This window comes from Phasianus colchicus, chromosome 21, assembly GCF_987193195.1.
Source record: "Phasianus colchicus chromosome 21, bPhaCol1.hap1.1, whole genome shotgun sequence".
In the NCBI taxonomy this organism is placed as follows: domain Eukaryota; kingdom Metazoa; phylum Chordata; class Aves; order Galliformes; family Phasianidae; genus Phasianus; species Phasianus colchicus.
This window is the reverse complement of record NC_143456.1, coordinates 3,134,310-3,153,098: the sequence shown is the minus strand read 5'-3', so window position 1 is coordinate 3,153,098 and position 18,789 is coordinate 3,134,310. Positions and strand designations below refer to the sequence as shown.

Genomic DNA, 18,789 nt, shown 5'->3' with positions numbered 1-18,789 from the left:
TGTGTGGCCATTTAACAACTATCTGCTAAAACATGGAGGTCATTCTGTGCAGGTAAGTGTGACTGAAAGGTTAGTTAACACCTTCCAGTGTGTGTGTGTGTGATTCAGGGCTGGTATTTGGTATAGTTGAAACTGCAAGGACTCTTCTCGCCTCAGCAATTTGTATCTGCCATATTAAGATGAACATTTAAAACCTTAATGTGATGTCTGAAATGATGATTAATTCACAGCATTCATCTTGGTTTGCTAATCATTCTGGTTTTAGCTGATATTTCTATTTGTAATCTCCACAGTTAAATTGCCATAAAATATCATAGTTACAAATACATTAATGAGCAGCTGAAAGGATATGGCACATAGTAATTTAGCAATTAATGCACACATAAAGAAGCAAATTCAAGAGAAAGATACCAATACAGGCATGTTGTTGGGAAAACAAAGCAGGATTAAAAAAAATCCAAAAAAAGCTGCAAAACCTGGGCAATAAGCACGTGAGCATTGCAACCGTATTGCCAAACGACAGTCTGAAGATAAAGGATAATTAAAGTTGGAAATGACCACCAAATGCAACCATCAACCCACCCCACCATGCCCACGTCCCTCAGTGCCACATCCCCATGGTTCCTGGGCACCTCCAAGGATCCCACCTTGGCTTGCTGTGCCACTGCAGCACCACTCTCCCATCCCAGTGTCTCTGAATAAAGGGCACAGAAATGTCACAAAACAATCTGGTGCTGAGCACCAGTGGTACCAGCTGGAAAAGATCCTCAGTCCGTGCCTGATTAAGCTCTGCTTTGCTGTCTCCCATGGTGTAGACAACTTGAAAATGTCCCCCTCTTAATAACACTTGGACTCATCACATCCACTGCGGAGGCACCGGGGAGCTCCAGGATAGCATCATTACATCACAACAGTATTATAGGAAGGACAAAGGATGTACATCTGCAGGCAACATAGAATAAAAGGATTTTCTTCCAAACAGCATCCAGAAGCTTAAAAGGAGGTGGGGGAGATGCTGAAATAATCGCGATAATTGCGCAGAGTTTTTGATATGCTCAACATGTGGTGGAAGTTTGTGGTGGAGTTGGTTTATTTCTTTAAACCTGGCTAATTTATCTCCTGCAAATGATGGCCATGATGAACAGCATTAATATGATTATCCTTTTCAGATCACTGTAATGCACGAAGGAGAAATTTAGAGTTATGTTTTCCTTTTGTTGACTGTTAATTGCCCATGTAGCTCTACTTGGGTGTACGGGGAGAGATCCATTTCTTTCATGGCATACAGAGACATAAATTACATGAAATTGAGGATTTCTTTTCCCACTCCGTGCAAGCAACGCTTTGTTTGGTGTTTATTCTTCACAGAAAATATTTAGTCATTAATCTTACAGAATACAGTTGGGGATTTTGAAATAAGGGAATTAAGAGTTCAACCATGCTTTCTTTGAAGGATTTTTTTTTTACAAGGTACAATGAGTCCCATGCCAAAATCATGTATAGCAATGAAGAGATGAGCTGAAAGTGGTAGAGTGGAAGTGACTTTTTGGTTCCTTCGTCTTGGGAAATTGCAACTTATAAAAGGATGGGAAGAGTTTGGAGAATGACATGATAATATGAGGCAGAGCCTGTATCTTAATGGATTGCAGTGCTTAATGGGATTCTGACTTGCAAACGTACTCATTTCCTTTCTCAACGCTCTTCATGAAAATGCACATGTCAATACGGGTCACCTCTGTCACCCTGCTTTCATTCAAACATCCATTCTAAATAATAATGAACATTTAAGAACTAGCAGAGATTTTTTAATTAGCTCAGTCCCTCGGGCACAACTGTATTGCATATCTTAAGTTCCACCATTCTCTTATTTTATGTTCTAGCATTACCTTGATAGTACGTAAGCTGCCATTCATGAGGGGTTTAAAATTTGCCAATTTACTTTCTACCCATGGATTTTATTATTGAATAGCAAATGCATTTTAATTTAATCCCCTACAATGAGAATAACTGTTCACTTTTTTTTTTTATTATTTTTAATTTTCTGCAAGCATATTACCTATGATAGGACCTGGCTGAGGCGGTTTCTGTGCCACTAACTTGTGTATGATTAAGTTCTAGATATCTTCAAAGTAAGTAACCACTGTGTTTCACCATCTTTTGCTTCAGCAGCTTTCTTTCTATCTGAGTGAGAGGTAGCCAGTTTTGGGTAACAGGATTTTTACCTGCCCTCACCAACTGAAGAATGGGTGATGCTTCTGCCTCTAGCTCTTCCTTGGTGGCTGCATACATGTACCTTCAGCCTCTCCCCATCAGACAGATTGCAACAAGTGTCAGGACTACAGGGATGCAGTATAATTCATGATCATCAGAACGTCTTGCAGGGAGTGCACAACAAGGAGTACACTGGATTGAATGGTAGAGGCAATGACATTTTATATCATTTTATATACACACACACACACATATATATATTTTAACATAGTGTGTTTTCTGCTATAACACATACCAGTTGCTTCTGGGCAGCTTTTCCATTTGTTTGTAATGTTGTTTCCATTGATGCTGTATCCCAGTAATCAATAAAACTTGATTAAGGATAATAGTGAAAAACGGCAGCCTGCAACCTCATTAAATGTAAAAATGCAGTGCAGAGCGTGGCGAGTAGAGTCAAAGAATCACAACTCAAAGGAAAAATATGTGGCTCGAGATCAGAAGAAACTCAAATTGATATTGCCAGGACTTTTTCTCATGACGAGAAGGAAGCTATCACTGCCATACATTGGATGTAGATTTACAGCTGGACAGGAGAAGAGACCCTATGTGAATAAATGTCTTGTTACAGATTTGCTTTTGTTTCAGATGAAACCAGAAAGGTTGCTTTAGAATGACTGAGAAAAAATAATTAAGGAAAAAGATCCATTTTTTGGAGGCTTAAAGAATGCTTGGCTAACATTCAGTGAGGCATTTTACTTTTGTCTTAAGCTGTTCTAAACATCGGAGCTGTGATTTAAAACAGTTGACATTTTGGAGTGAGATGTCATCATTCCAAAGTTTAAAGAATTATTTTTTTTTCCTTTCTCCTGATGTTTCTCGAGGGACGGCGTGTTGGAATGCAAACAAGAATGTGAAGTGTTTTGTATGAATATGGATTCTTCCATTCCAATAAGAACTGTCTGTCAGCAGTTCTGTTTGAAGGTCTGTGTGGAAATAAACTTATGTCTTTATTCTGGAGCTGGTGAGACTTCCACTCTTTCAGGATGAGAATAGAATTGGAAAGCTGAGGGCTGCAACTGGAAATTCTTAAAACTTGCATTAGTGACTTAAACATCGAGGACTATTGATTTAATGCAGTCATGGATTGTTTTGATTTGCCTCCTGTTTTTCTAAGTTGTTAAGAGTATTTATAGTCCTTTCTCCATCTTTTTGTAGCACCACAAAGGTGTGCTACTCACTTTTTCATAAAATGAGCTCGTCATATCTCAGCACTGGGAGTTGTTACTTCAAACAGTAGAGCCATACTTGGAGATTTGGGAGACAGGAAAATTTTCCTTGGGTTGTTTTGTGTTTGTGGGAGGATGGGTATCTGGTGAGAAAAGAAATGGCCTCTGATCTGTGTTTCATCTTCCTTTAAATACTTCAGGCAGTAGGTAAAGTGGGGGGCAGAACCTCATCTCTGGAGGGTCCTTCCCACATAGGGGCTGATACAGGTTTAGAGGTTTGAGTGCAAGACTCCAGGATGGTTTGTAGCTGGGGAAGGCTGCTGCTCTGCTCTTTGCTAGAAGAGTTAGGCAATCCTACCTTGATGTAGGAGTTTCCTTGTTCATGTTCTGATCACCTCTCCTTGGCCTCTGCAGCTGGAGCTCAACCATTGCACAGGGATTAGAGACTCATACATTCTAAGACATTACTAAAAATATATTCCAGGTGGATTCTGTCTCTTAAATGCATCAGTATTATGAAGGTAATGTTCTAATTACCACATTTCAGAGGGCAAAATGAGATGTTAAACTAGAAGTACCTGACAGTGGATAACTTGCATGCTGCTCACCTACTGTATCAGTGCAAACTTGGTGTCATCGTTTGTAATTTGTCCAGTTAATCAAGGTTGTGTTTGAAATTGTTTCATAGAATCATAGAATCATTTGAGTTGGAAGGGACCTTTAAAGGTCATCTAGTTCAACTTCCCTGCAATGAACAGCTGGGAATCTGCAGCTAGATCAGTCTCGTTCAGTCTGACCTTGAATGTCTTCAAGGATGGAGCATCCACCACCTCTCTGGGCAACCCATTTCAGTGTTTCACTGCTCTTACCATAAAAAACTGTGTCTTCATGCAATTTAAATCTTTCCTCTTTTTAGTTTGAAATCATTTTCCCTTCTCCTTTCACAACAGTTTCAGCTAAGGAGTCTGCTCCCTTCTTTCTTATAAACTCCCTTTAGGTATTGAAAGGCCTCTCAGGTCTCTCCAGAGCCTCCTCTTCTCCAGCCTGAACAGTCCCAGTTGTTCTCTAAGCCTGTCCTCAAAGGGGAGGTTTCATCATTTTCATTTTGTTTTGTTTGATCATTTTTGTGTCCCTCCTCTGGATGCACTTCAAGAGTTCCATGTCTTTCCTTTACTGAGGAATTCACAAATGAGTGCAGTACTCCAAGAGAGATCTCACCAGTGTAGAGCAGAGGGTCAGGATCATCTCCCTTGACTTGCTGGCCACGTTTCTTTTGATACAGACCACTGTAACAGTTGGCTTTCTGGGCTCTGAGGGCACACTGTTAGCTCATGTCCAGCTTGCCATCCACAAGTTCCTTGTCCTTTATAGCCAGGCTATACTCCATCCTTTCACCACCAGTTTGTACTGATAAGGGAGATTGCTGCAATGCTTGGCTTTGTTGAACCTCATGAGGTTATCTGGGCCCACTGCTTCAACCTGTCTGCATTTCTCTGGATGTCATTCCATCCTGGAGTTCTGTCAATCACGCCACAACCAGACCACATAGCTTGGTATTACTCACAGATTTGCTGAGGGTGCATTCAATCCCACTGCAGACATCACTGATGAAGATTACTGGTCTCAGTATAGACCTCTGAGGGACAACTTTCATCACATTCCCTTCTTCTTTTCCCCCAAATGGAAAGTTAAATGCAATCCCCTTTCTAGAAGCTGTTTTTAATTTTGACCATCCAGTAACGTGCTCCAGTAATGAAACTTATACCTCCACTTAAAGGTCCTCTGTGTAATTTATAGGCCTGATTTTCTTTCCTCATAAATTCCCACCCTGCTTTCTAGGGAGGCAAAGTGTACATTAGCCACTCTCCCAGGAGACTTCCATACTGTGCGCATAACAAGTGTGAGATAATAACTCAGCCAAGGAGGGCTGAGTGTGCTCAGATTCCAGCACCATGCAGAATTGGGTCCTCAGCTTGACCCCAATATGAGCCAACGAGGGGCTGTTTTTCTTCCAGGCAGCAGAATTTTTTGGCATGCGATCTCTTCCAAAGCGTTGACTCGTGGGAGGAGGAAGGAGCAGCTTTTCCTTTTACTCAGCTTGCAAGCCTCTGACGTGAGTGGTTCTTAGAAGTGTCATTAGAATGCTGTAGCTCAACCATATTGCTCATTTTAAGATGTATTTCAAATGACTATGTTGGTATTCTTTACAGGATGTAAGCACTGAGATACAACTGCTGACATGCACAGCTTGGTCAAGCTAAGCCAGTCTTGTAATTTCTCTTCGGTTCTGTGGTTGGGGACCTTTTAGATTAAATTCATTAGTTCATGGTAGTTTTGAGATGTAACATAAGCCTCCAAAGGGATCTTAAGCTTCTCTTTTTTATTAAAATGAAATCTTCCCTTGGCATTTCTCTAGGCACTTCTCCAGTCACAAATAAAAGGGACACTGCTGAAGAATATTCTGCTGCACACTTAAATGCCAGCAATCCAATTAAAGAAATGTTTAACCTTTTGTAAATAAAGCTATGGCTTGCGTTGCCTTTCAGCTGAATGAAAAAAAACAAAAAACTAATTTATTATTAAGCTTCTTACCTAAGATGTATGTATTCACAATATGGTTTACAGCATTATAAGCCCAGAATACCATCAAAATTATTCTGTCCAGAAGGTCAACTGGCTGCTGATTTGGAGGCTGTGTTTATAGATAGCTCTGCTAAAAGGAACATTCTTCATAAAAGCAACCTCTGACCTGACAGCCTGTAGTCACAGAAGTTCTGATCCAGATGATAGAATCGTAGGCTTCTTTGAGTTGGGAAGGACCCATGAAGGCCATCTGGTGCCACTCTTTGCACTGCACAGGAACACCCACAGCTCCATCAGATGCTAGAGCCCCTCCAGCCTGACCTTGGGTGTCTGCATGCCTGGGGCAGCCAGATGTCAGACACTTCACAGTATATTTTATATACATTTCCTTGTTTGAATCAGTTTATTAAAATGAGGATCGTTTTCCAGTTGCAAAGAGTTCAGGCAGATTTACATGAGAATGTGTTCAAACTCTGATGCGCTTTGTTCTGAGCGTTGGTCAAAAAATTGTTTTCCAAGCTAAACAATTAGTTCTAAATCTGAACGTCAATTTTGTATTGCCTCTAGAAAATCTAAACAGTGTAAAATGCCGCGCTGTAATTTATCTTTATTGCTTCTTCTGCTTCTGCTCAGAAACAGAGTCTGCTGGGATGTTCTGTCCAAGGAGATTGGTCAGAGGTGTTGGACTGAGCTGTGCTCAACTGGGCCTGGCAGCAAAACTGGGAGAGGCTCACAATGAGGGTGAAAGGGAGGAGGAAAACCAGACGTTCTGCTTTTATCATTATCATGCCATAGGGCTTTAAACAGCAAAATCTGTGCTGGTAGGAAAGCCCATGCCTAAATCTCTTGGATGGTAAATCCTCCAGAGAAGGCTCCTAAGTAGAAACTTAAACTGCCTGGTATGTTCCAGGAGTGCAACCCTACTTAAATTCTGAAATAAAAACAGCATTGTTCAAAACTAAATGCAACTGAAGAACAGTGCAGTGCGAATTTTAAGTCTGCTTCTTTTCTTTCAGACTTGAGTAGAAGAGCCAATGTGCCTGAAAGCTTGTCTAAGTTTTCCAGCTGTGCTGCTTTGTTTCAGGTAGGATATCTGTATTAGCAGAATTCCTTGTTCTTGGGGCCACAATATCAATAATATCAGCATCAAAAGATGTTACCATACAGGCTACAAAGAATCTGGCTGGGTTCTTGTGCAATTTTACTTCTTTTGCAAGTCACGTACAAGTGAGAATGCTTTGCCTTTGCACAGTCATTCAGGTTAGTTTTTTCCTGACCAAACCAGTGCCTCCATTCTTCTGTCCCCAGTTTCCAAGAAGAAAAACAGTGCAGAAGTTTTGGGAAGGGTATCCAGTTGTTGATTCCTTTTCTAAAGGAAAACCATCTCATTACAGGATGTGAGTCCCAGAAGTCCCAAGGGCTACTTTGAGGGCAGTAAGTTATTGCCAATGAGCTCAATGCCAATCCTGTGCACAGACATGTTGTGTTATTGCTGATGTGGAGATTCCCTAATCTAACCTCACACGTGGTGATACCTGTGCCAGCCTGCTATAGGATGGGTTCCTCAACGTCTTTAATTGATGGGAACAGAGAGGTCCACTGTCTGCATGTTTGCTATGAGTGCAGTTTTCCAGCAGGCTTATTCTTTTCTGTCTGTGTTGCTCCTTGCACGAAGCTTGGCATGGTTTTGGGGGTGGTTTGGTGTTTTATTGGTGTTGCTTGCAAGGCAGATACATTTTCATTCCCTTGTAAGCTATGGAAAAACCTAAAGCTTCTTAAAAAAGTAAAAAAAAAAAAATATAAAGCAATTCAGCTTTTTGAAAACGCATAATTGAAGAGCTCTGAAATAATTGGCTTATTATAGTGCACCCGTAAAAATGAATTTGCATCTCATTTATGAACTATTAGATTCCCTATTACATGAGTCTGATTGTTCTTAATGTGACTTGCATGTAATTTAGCATTCTTTACTCAAACCCTTTGTAGCTAAACAGTGGGGGAGGGAAGTTCATTCCTAAACCATGGTGCTAGATCTTAGATTATGGAGAATTCACAAATGGTTGGAGCTTTCACAAACTGGATCTGGACGTTGTGATCTCAGTATGTTCTTTGCTTCTGTATTACCATCCCTGCTGCTGGCTGTGCTGCAGAAGCCTGAGAGTGTCAAACTAATTCTTTTCTTTGGGGGAATCCCAGATATGAACACAGACTGGCAGAAGAACTCCCTGAGAGCAGCCCTGTGGTGAAGGACGTGGGGTTCTGTTGGAGGAAAAGCTGACATGAGCAGCAGTGTGTGCTTGCTGTTCTACAATTCCTTGCTTTGCCATCAGTTTGAAGGCCTGGTCACATTGCAAGGAAAAAAGTGCTATTATGGAAGATAAATTTTAGCTGTGAGTACTTGGGTAGCTGCCAAGTGCCATGGATGTGATTTTACGGACTCCTCACTGTGTTAGTCATCCAGCCTTGTTCTAAGGGGACTGTCTGAAGTCTCCTCTCTTGTACTTCACAACAGACTTCGGCATTATCAAGGATCTGTGCAGTAGAATCCCATATGAAAGGGATCTGGAGGGAAGCAGGGGCCCAAGAAAGCTGGTTAATGTCCAAGGATCACCTTCTCTAAGCTCAGGAGCAATGCATCCTGAGGAAGTGATGGAGGTGCTGCAGGTGTTTGTAGCAAAGTTGCCCTGGTGGTCAAATTAACTGGGGGTTTGTGAGGATTGGTGAGCAAATACATTCCAGCTGGTGGGTTGGGGGATCTGTGGGTACCAAAATGTTGGGAACACCCATCCATAATGCTTCCAAATGCTATTTTGTTGCATCAGAAACAGTGTTTATGCAGTCAGGAATTGTCACTTCCCATGGCAGCCTTTCCCATGTGCAAGCATTAGTTTAAGTAATTACAGAGTCCAGGCCTGACGTATCTGATTCCATTCTGACTTGAAGGAGGAGCAAAGATGACAAGAAAGAAAATGAGGCATAACAGAGGGTGACCTCGTGGAACAGAGGATTCTGAGTGCACAGATAACACCACGTAGCTGAAGGAGGGCTGACAGGCACATCCCCTGCGCCAGAAGTTCTGCAGAATTATTCAGCTGCGATTTCAGAATATCTTATTTACTGTAAGGAGCAAATGGTGAAAGAAATAACGTACTGACGTGGTCTCCAACAGACAGAAGAAACATCGTGGTCTTCAGAAGATGTAAGAAACTGGCGTTAATCCCTGGTTGGACGTGGGCAGTTAAGAAAATGTTTAGCAGTAGCAACTGCAGCAAGTCCTGGGGCCATAGAAACATAGAATGGCTTGGATTGGAAGGGACCTAGGTTTGAATTTCAGCAGTTTCAAAAGTCAAGTATTTCTCTATGCATTTTTGACAAGAAGCATGTAGAGAATTGAGTTTTTAGTTCAACTCATGGAAGGTGTGGTACTGGTTCTGTTTGTTATGGGGTAGCAGGTAGTTGTCCCATGTGAGGGGAAGGAATTCTGGATTGAGAAATTATAGAAGGACCTTATGCTCTTTTAGGCAGAGCACAATATGCAGAGATCCATTAACTTCAGAAGATAACCATCAACACTGAGTGCAGATGCATCAGAATGGCAGGGATTCCTTTGTGTTTCCTTTGCCTTTCTTTTTGATTGTAAACACTCTCAGTTTAGCAGTGCAACAAATCCAGCCAGAAGTACCAACACCAAACAGCCAGGGAAGCACAGCAGCCCCCCAGTCCTCTGACATCAATTTACAGCAGAGATGACGTTTGTTTTCAGAAACGTGGAGATGCTACACCCATAAAAGCTACCATTTCACGTAGGGGAATTGTTCACTTTATACATGAGAGCAGGTTAGAACAGTGTCAGCACTGATGCTGGGTGTTGCTGGGCTGCCACATGCTGTTAGGGGAACAATTACTCCAGCTCTGAGCCCAACCCTACTTTAGGGCTGGAGCTAATGAGACATGTGGTGTGCTGCAGAAATGGGCTCAGGAGCTCAGCTCAGGCAATCCCTGCTGCAGCTGTTGTGCTAATGCATTTCTTCCACTCCATCCGTTTCCCTGCCTGGCAGACTTTGTTATTGTTTTGCTTAGAGGTGGTTTTACACCTCAGAATCTGTGAAGGGTTGTAATAAAGATTCTGAGTGTAGGGGTTAAGCAGGATCGATCTGTTAGCTTTTCCAAAACGAGTGCTCTACCACACTGGCCTTTGAGGGATAAATGTCTTATTCAGACAAATCCACGATGCTTTTCAGAGAGAATCACTTTGCTGTTGTCAGGGAGCACAGCTGGTGCGTGGATTGCTGGCATGAGGCAGCCAGCAATGGGCTTCTCTTTGCTTTCTTTGGGGAAGGTGGAAACACGTGTTTTCAAAGCAGCTTGTTGTTTAGTAAATACCTGCTTTTACTCCCCAAACAAAGTCATTTTCATTCTGTTCCCATCACCGAAGGTGAATTCTGGGCACAATTTTGAAAGATTCCTTTCAGCTTTCACTAGTTGGCAATCAAAAGTACCCATCATCCTGGATCCAAAACGTGAAGTCTCTGCTTTGAGCAAAAAACTTGCTGCTGTGAATGAGGAACAAGCTGGCACAGTGCATATTTTGCAAAGGACACACCGTGATTACTGCTAAGCTAGATTAAATTTGGAGAGAGACAGTGGAGAGAAACTCTTAAACCTGTTACCGTGTTCATTACTCACCACTGTTTGTGTATTTCACTGCCACAGATCACCATGCAGACATAATGCTCATTATCTGTGCAGGAGGTCGCCTTTGCATGCTGGAGGAAAACCCTGGTATGCCTTGCTAATTTGATTTTAATATCTGTGCCACGCTATTGTTTGGCCTAGAAATTAGATTGCTTTTTACTAATATAATTGGCTAATTAAAACATCTTCTTCTCTAGGAGATGGGGAAGATACCTACAGTCCTTCTGTGACTTGGGACATAATAAAGTAAACATGAGTCAGTTTGTTGTGCAAGAGCTCATTTGGAGCACAAAGACAGGAGTGTGCTGAATGCAATTTCCTTTGTAAGTTTTTGAGATAAAAAACACCACTGGAAACGAAGTGGGAAGGACCTCCTGAGAGTCCAGTCCTCCAACACTGAAATGGAGATGCAAATACTTGGAACAGAAGACTGACCCTGTAAGACTGCCTTGGTGATACGTGACAGATCCTAGGATCATTAAGGGTTAGAAAAAACCTCTAAGTCCAATTCTCCACCTACCACCCATATTGCTCACTAACCATGTCCCTCAGCACGTTTCCTTTCCTTCAACACCTCCAGTGCCCCCACCACCTCCCTGGGCAGCTGTGCCACTGCAGCAATGCTCTTTTGGAGAAGAAATGTTTCCTAACATCCAACGTGAACCTCTTCTGGTGCACTTTAAGGCCCATCACCTCTCATCCTATTGCTGCTACCTGGGTGCATAGGCTGACACCCACCTCACCTCAAACTCTTTTTGGGCAGCTGCAGAGAGCTCTCTCCCCTCCAAGGAGAGACACTGCATTTAAGTGCTGTCAATTCTATGTGTTTGTAGTGCTCTGTATATCTATAGTTATTGTAAGTTCCCCCTGTGGGGCTGGTTTTGATGTGTAAAGCAACACAAATGAATCAAGTTGCACCACCACGCATCCCTCTCCCAGAAGGAAAGCACAGCTAGTTTCATATGCTGCCATACAACCCTAACTATTCCTTGCCTTCATGTTAGCACTTATTGCTCTGAGTACCCAGAAAGGAAATTGCTATGGGTAGAGCTACTGCCTTCCTTTCACCCTCTGCTTAGACGTAATGTGAGCTAAACGTGTGAGGAAGGGACAAGTGTTACCTCTGCCAAAACAGTGAAGGTGGAGGTAACTTCCAATAAGCAGATTGCTCTCCTACCTCAGATGCCAACTGTGAGAGCCGTAGCCTCCTTCCCCTAAGATGCTCATTGGATTCTGTGTTAATACACCACTATCCAGACAGGGCTCAAGGAAAATCACGATCTATCTTTGAGACTGGAAAGAGTTTTAGAGACTTACGCTAATCATATTTAATTTCTATGTGCAAACGACTTTAACTAAATGTAGGCTTCCCTTAGTATCTTCAATTAAAAGCTCTGGATGTACTCCAAAGTTGCAAATTCCTTCACTAAGCCAGTAGGGAATGATAATGAATTATTGCTAATATAGCCATAAAGCTTTTATTTGCATAAGTAATACGAAGCTAATGTGTGGATAAAATTAAACTTTAAAATGAAATATTATTAAAACAAAACTGTTAATGAATTTGGACACATTACTGAGCAGGTATATTTGGCAGCTGGCTAGAACAGATAACTCTAATAGAAGTCTAGTTGAATCAAAATCAATATTGAACACTACATAACATGCTGAAGATAGTCTAGCAAGTTATATGTGCTCATCTTCTCAATTTGGAGGTGCTTCATCATTGTTAGCTTTCACAATCATGACTAAAACAAAAGAAGGTGTGATTATATAGAAGAAGGAGAAATGAATCCCTGAATTGAAGTCTTTTGTTCTCTCTTTATTGGTATAATTAGATTGTCTTGAGAGAGAGCGTTCTGAATTCAGCTTTACTCCTGATTATATCCAGGTGCTCCAGTGTGGAAAGGTTCATTATACCTATAGGGCTAGGCTTTTGTGCTGCCTTTTGTCTATAAAACAACGTACACAAAACTGCACGAAGCTCCCCTAGATGTCTGACCTCCATATCCCAAGCCTGCTCCCATCTGGGCAAGGCACAGACCGTGCTGTGAATGCCAACTTTTTCTGCCAGACCCATTGAGACAACTTGGGGTCATGGAATGTTTTGAGTAGAAGAGAAAGAAGCATTTCTGGGGCCGGAGATTTCATTATTGTGACAAATGAATTCATTTTCTCCATTCCACAGGTGGGTTCAGCACTTTGTCTTTTTTGCAGAAGCCAAAACTCTGACACTTGAAAAGATGAAAGTTGTCAACCCTCAGCTGGTGTTTCATCCAAGGGGAAAGGCCTGTGTTGACTTGAACTATCTAAGAATATGTCCATATCTGCCTTCGTTCAGAGCAGGCATTTCAGAAATAACCCAGGGAAGTTGTTGCATTTCTGCAAGGCCTGTGTACCTGACCTGTATACACAGCTTTAAAAATTGCAGTCCTTAGGAACTACAGTGCCTTTTTCTCAGTATTTTACATGAAAATGTTTGGGCAGGGGAAAAAAAAACAGAGGAAATATTTCTGCTTGTGTTTAATTTCAGTTACTTGAAACATTTCTCTGGCAGAATGAAATTAATTCCTTTTTTTTTTTTTTTTTTATACTGAGAACAGAGGCTGTCCTGTGAGGCTGGGCAGTCTGGTAATCAGTAGAACCACAGTGGAATAGTGGCCTGTTTTGTGTCCAATAGGGGAATGGGTGTTTGGGATATCAAGGATCCCCTGCTATTTTTGCAGGTGTATTTTCTGGTTTTGCACAAACAGCTGCTGGCCTCTTGCTCTGGTCCTGGCCTCGATGCCCAGCCCTGTGCTGGTAGGATGCACAGAAACACTTCACCCCTTGAATTCCCAAGGAAGTTATATTGGGTTTCTTATGAGCCTTGTCTGTTTTAGGTTCTTGATACAGTCAGGCCCTGAAGTTTGTACATTCTGAATTGCCAGACTGTTGCTGTTGGTGCGCGTGCATCTGAACTAATAACTCAGTTCACTGGAGACTGTTTGAATAAATAGGGAGCAGTGGGAATAAGCCCAAAGCTTGCGAGGCTGGCAGCATTAGTAATACTTCCACTGAAACACACCTGTTGTTGCTTTCCCCGGAGGAAAATTTGATGTTCAGAAGCCCTCTGACACATGAAAAAGAAGATGCAGACGATGATTTTAGGTCTCTTATTCAGCACCACCCGAGTGGGTTTGAACAGTGATGTTGATAAGCAGATAAGCACAAACTGTGCCTTTCTGCTGATAACTTGGTTTTCAAATCTCAGCCTCATGCAATTGGAACTGCTGACTTATTAAACCTCAAAAACTGGACTTGATAATGGAAACATGAATGGAAAATGAATGGTGTTAGCTGTGAACGTGGGTTTTCTCCATTCTGCTCACCAGGCTCAGTGGGGCAGTGTTAGCACCAGGAAAGTAATACAGAAGCTATTAACCTTTTTTTTTTTGTGCCACGTTTTCAAGAGTCAGTTCAACATCAGGTGGGAGCTGTCTGCTCTGATGCTTTAATAGCAAACTTGGGGAGTTTTGATGAAGCATTATTAAAAAATTGTGTCACAAATGACTGTTCAGATGTGAGTTTACTCAGTTCTGCTTTCGTTCGCTGCTGCTGCTCAGTTTTAGAACTGTTTGAATAGCAAAATGCATGTCATCGTTTTCAAATGCTTAAAAGACAAAGCCAATGTTTCATCAATTTATCTGTGTCCCAAATGGCCCTTCTATCCAAGACTGTGCTTGAAACTCTGAATTACAGGCATAAAAGATGAATAGAATTGTAATGATTTGCTTTAAAAGAGCACTAAGATTTGGGGAGTACGATGAAAGCCTGCCATAGCCTAAGCATTTTTCTTCTGTGTTGTTTTTCAAAGGAACACACTGGTGAAATCAAAAGAGATGGCAGGGATATGTTTTACATTACTATACAAAAGCAAACAGATGGTTTACTTTTCCTCCCTTTTAAAATATGTAGCTACTGCATTCTCATTATATCTCTTGGAATGGTTTCAGATATCAATTCAGTTTGCAAAGCTGAGTTGATTGAATAATAGGTTTATCACAATTTCAAATCAATTAGAGATACTCCTCGCCAGAGGAAGAGATGGTTTACTTAAATATCAATAATAAAACTGTATAAGCCATGAATTACTTTAGACTATTTAGCATTATTGCATTTCTCTGTGACGGGGACAGTTCTGCTGATATCAGTTGGCAGGAGATGTTAGAGACAGGGCAGGCTCAATTATGACCAGATGTAAAGAAGCTGTCAGGGTCCTCCAGGGGCATTGCTTTCTCTTTTGGTGCCTGTGCTAGCAATTCTCTCCTACCAGCCACTGCCAACCTTCTTCCTCTTCCTCCTCCCTATCTCATATACTTCATACAGTATTCCTCCGGAGGGAATAACATTATCCTGGAGAATCTAAATTTTAAAGAGAAGGGGATTGAATGAGGTGATATATGTGGCTTTTAAAAACCCAGGTGGAATTCCATGTTATCAGTACTCTTCTTTGAACAGTGCTGATTTTTATCATTCAGTCTGTTATTAGTTCGAAACACGATTTCTTCTTTCATCTGCAGTGCCTTTCCCATTGGGTTCCCCAAAAGAAAATCAGTTGCTCAAGCTCATTTCTGTTTGATGAAGGAACACTGCTGTAGCTAACTCAGATGGAAATCAGTTGCCCTCAGAATTGCTGGAGTGGCCATTTCTTCCAGGACATGAGAAAAGACTTAACGTGGTAAAGTCCTGCACAACAGCAGGACTTGCAGTTCTTGCACTGCACTACAGGATATGTTTTATGGATATCCGAAAACTTGTAATTTGTAGGCTGCCTGGCAGCTGGCTTATGGAGGCTTGAGCTATAAGCATGCTGGCTTGTTACTAGCCATAGAGTGCTGGGATAAATTTACATGTTGCTTGAGATACTTTGCAAATAGATAAACATTGTCTTTGCATCCTCCAGTGGACACTGAAATAATCTGAGGTTTGTGAGCTGGGCCTGGCTTTGCATACAGAAAATGAGTGTGGAGATCAAAGTTGGGATTGTGTACTGAGAGCAAACCCCAGGCTGCAAAGCCCCTTAGGGTTGGAGCAGTATAGGAGCATTATGGCTCTTGGGCTCAGTTGAATCCTGAACCAGTTTCAAATCTTTCTGCATTATGTCCATATTTCTGTTCTGCTGGTGGCTTCTCCGATTGCAGACTTTAAATTTAAATGAAGGGAAGAAGTATTTCTAACCCCTTTAAAGAACCAGCTCCCCTCTAAGTAAGAACAACCCTGGAAAATGTTTCATGACGCCAAGTGTCATACAGGTCATGCACATGGGTGCCTGGAAGACTCATCAAAAGCCTTGGGCTCCTCAGGCTGCATCGTTGGCCTTGGGTTAGAACTGGAAGCACTATTTTTATGGCAGAATTTAAGGTGCATCGGTAGCTTTGACTTTGAGCTTGAAAGATGCTGGGTCACAGAAAGCTGCTTCTGGCTGGGGCAGAAGATGCTTGTTGGCTTGGTCTGTCCAGTGACCTTTCCCCCCACAGAGCTGCAGTCAGTGGGGTCAGCCTGGCCCACAGGTTTTTGGGTAGTTCTGTTTTTATTTTCTTCCGTTGGCATTGATCCCTGGAAGACAGAGCAAATATTTATTCAGCGTAGGCAGGGTGACAGATATCTCTTGTATGAAGAACTATTTGATGAGCTGTTAGTTTTGAGTGCCTTTCCTATTCATTGAACTAATTAGCTCTACAAATCTTACTGTCAACCAGTCATATAGCCACTTATTTATTTTCCCATGTGCAGAATTTTTACTTTGCTGCCTATACGCAGAGCTATAAAACCAAGCGCACCAAAAATTGTCTCTTAGTTGGATATAAATGGAAGCAAAATACTCTTGGAATTATTATTACATGTGCCATTAATTTTTATTTGAACTGTCTTATAAAAATGCCAAACTGCTTTCGTTGTTTTTCACTGTTGCACTCATGTAAATGTAGAAAGGTTGTTGATTTTTTTTTTTTTTTCTCTTCTTTTAATGCTTTTTTACTGTCTTCAGTGGGTGAATATGGAAATGACTCTCAGAACCAGGAGGGAATGGAGATTTTAATGCTTGACAGCGTACCTGGAATCTCCTGCTGATTCTGTTTGCTGCCTCCCTTTAGAGTTATGGCTTTGTTTTAACCTCCTCTTGTGCTTTTTTTCCCCTTTTGTAAGCTTAACATTATTGGCAGCCTTTCTAGCATCGCAGTGAGTGGAGTTAAGTATTCCATGCAGTTAAAGCTCAGGAAAACATAGCTGCTAAGACTGGCTCGTGTTGTGGTTAGTCACATTGCAATGGTGCAGAGGGCATCATCTTGAAAGACACCCAGCCAGTGTGTTTGTGGGAAGCAAAAATATGGATGATGCGATTCACGCATCGGTAGCTTTGACTTTGAGCTTGAAAGATGTGATTCATGGCACAAATGCCTCTTGTGATTTGATCTCTGTGGCATTTCTGATTCGGGACCGTATCACGGGGGCTCTGGAGGCTGAGAGGAATTTGTCAGTAAGCAGTGCTGCTCACATAGAGAGCTGTGGAGTGGGGCCAACCACAAGGAGGTGTGTGATCACCCCATGAAATATGGGCAGATGTTTTATAGCTGTATGGTTGCCTACAGAAGTTGCCAGTAATCCCTGGAAGTTGTGCAACGTAATGGCCAACTGGAATTGTGCTGCCTGTTGGGGAGGGATTTTCGATTTTGTAGCCTGATGTATTCAAGTCATCAAAGCCAAGATTCTTCTTCTGCATATGCAGCATTGTCTGTGAGCATGGATTACTTTTTGGACTTTTTGGCCAATTGCAAAATGGGGGTCAGTGTTACAATGGGCCACATGGCACTCATTTTTTTTTTCTTTTTCTCATGTTAGGCAATTGCTTTGTTGTTTTAATTTTAAATACACCTCATTTTGGAAGCAGAAGTAATGGAGCTGCGTAGGAACTACTACAAACACAAATTAAATTGTGTTTGAAAGCAAGCATTTACATTTTTTTCCCACTGAAGAAAGCCCAATTCAAATGAAGCGTAGACAAACGGAGCGTGTGCAGCCCAAAGGCAATGAGTGGTGAAAGCATAGCAGTAAAATGGAAAACTGCTAAATAGAACTGCTCTAATTAGCTTCAGAGTGCTCTTATTTAACTATTAGAAATGCGTGTCCAATTTTGATACGTGAACTTCAAAAAGGATGTTGGCAAAGTGGAAAGGATTTGGAAAAGGTTTACAAGAAAGATTTGAAAATCATGCCATCTGAAGAGAGACTTAGACTTTTAATCTCTTTATCTTGTTTGAAAAGAAGAATAAAAGATTACTTGAAGAAGAGATCTGTGATAATAACAGCTCTTTAATCTAATGGTAGAAAGTACAAGAGCTCGTGTTTGGCAGCAGTAGCTAGACATGGTTAAGACAGAGTTTTGACAGTGGATGTAATTGAAAGCTTGAGTAGCTTCAGCGTGCCGTGCGTCTCTGCTGCTTGAGATCTGCGTGCAGCTGAATCCTCAGAACTGGAGATCTGAGGAAGTTGGGAGCGCTCTGTTAGGCGTGTTGGGTAATCGTCGTGGAGCCACGGGAAACCCAACAGTCCTAACCTTAGCAAAAAGCTTGGCATGCTTGGGAATGGTGTGATTGGCTCTGGTACTCACCAGAGTGCAGAGGGAATGGGGACAGGGACTCAGGAAGAGCTTTTTAAACAGTGGAAATGAGAGAGCTTAAAGTTTCGTGTTTCAGCAGTTGGCAAGTGCTGCTGTCATGGATAAATCCTCCTTTCTCTCTGTGCAGTTTCCACCACCATAATGCATCCTTTGTGCTCTGACTCTTCTTAAATATCCTTCCCATCAACCAGACCTTATCCTGTGCCAGTTCTCTGCCCAGAGATCTTTCATTTGGGAAATTTTGTGAATTCTCCTTCCTGATTCCTGGTGGGACACACAGAAATAGGACTTGAGTTGTAATACCTAGGCTGTGACCACCTCAAGCTGTGGTTAGCACTATGGTTTTAACTTGGGCCAACATCTGGCTGTTAGCACCAATTCTGAAAGGATGTAATTGACAGTGTTAATTGATTAATG

The 18,789-nt window shown here is 41.7% G+C and overlaps 1 long non-coding RNA gene across 1 annotated transcript; it reads left to right on the top strand.

The window, feature by feature from the left end:
• The first annotated feature begins 8,869 nt into the window (after window positions 1-8,869).
• Window positions 8,870-10,975, top strand: LOC116227842 (uncharacterized). The gene is made up of 3 exons (XR_004166664.2): window positions 8,870-9,219; window positions 10,734-10,802; window positions 10,913-10,975. It is a non-coding gene; the product is annotated as an uncharacterized LOC116227842 (long non-coding RNA).
• The last annotated feature ends 7,814 nt before the right edge of the window (window positions 10,976-18,789 follow it).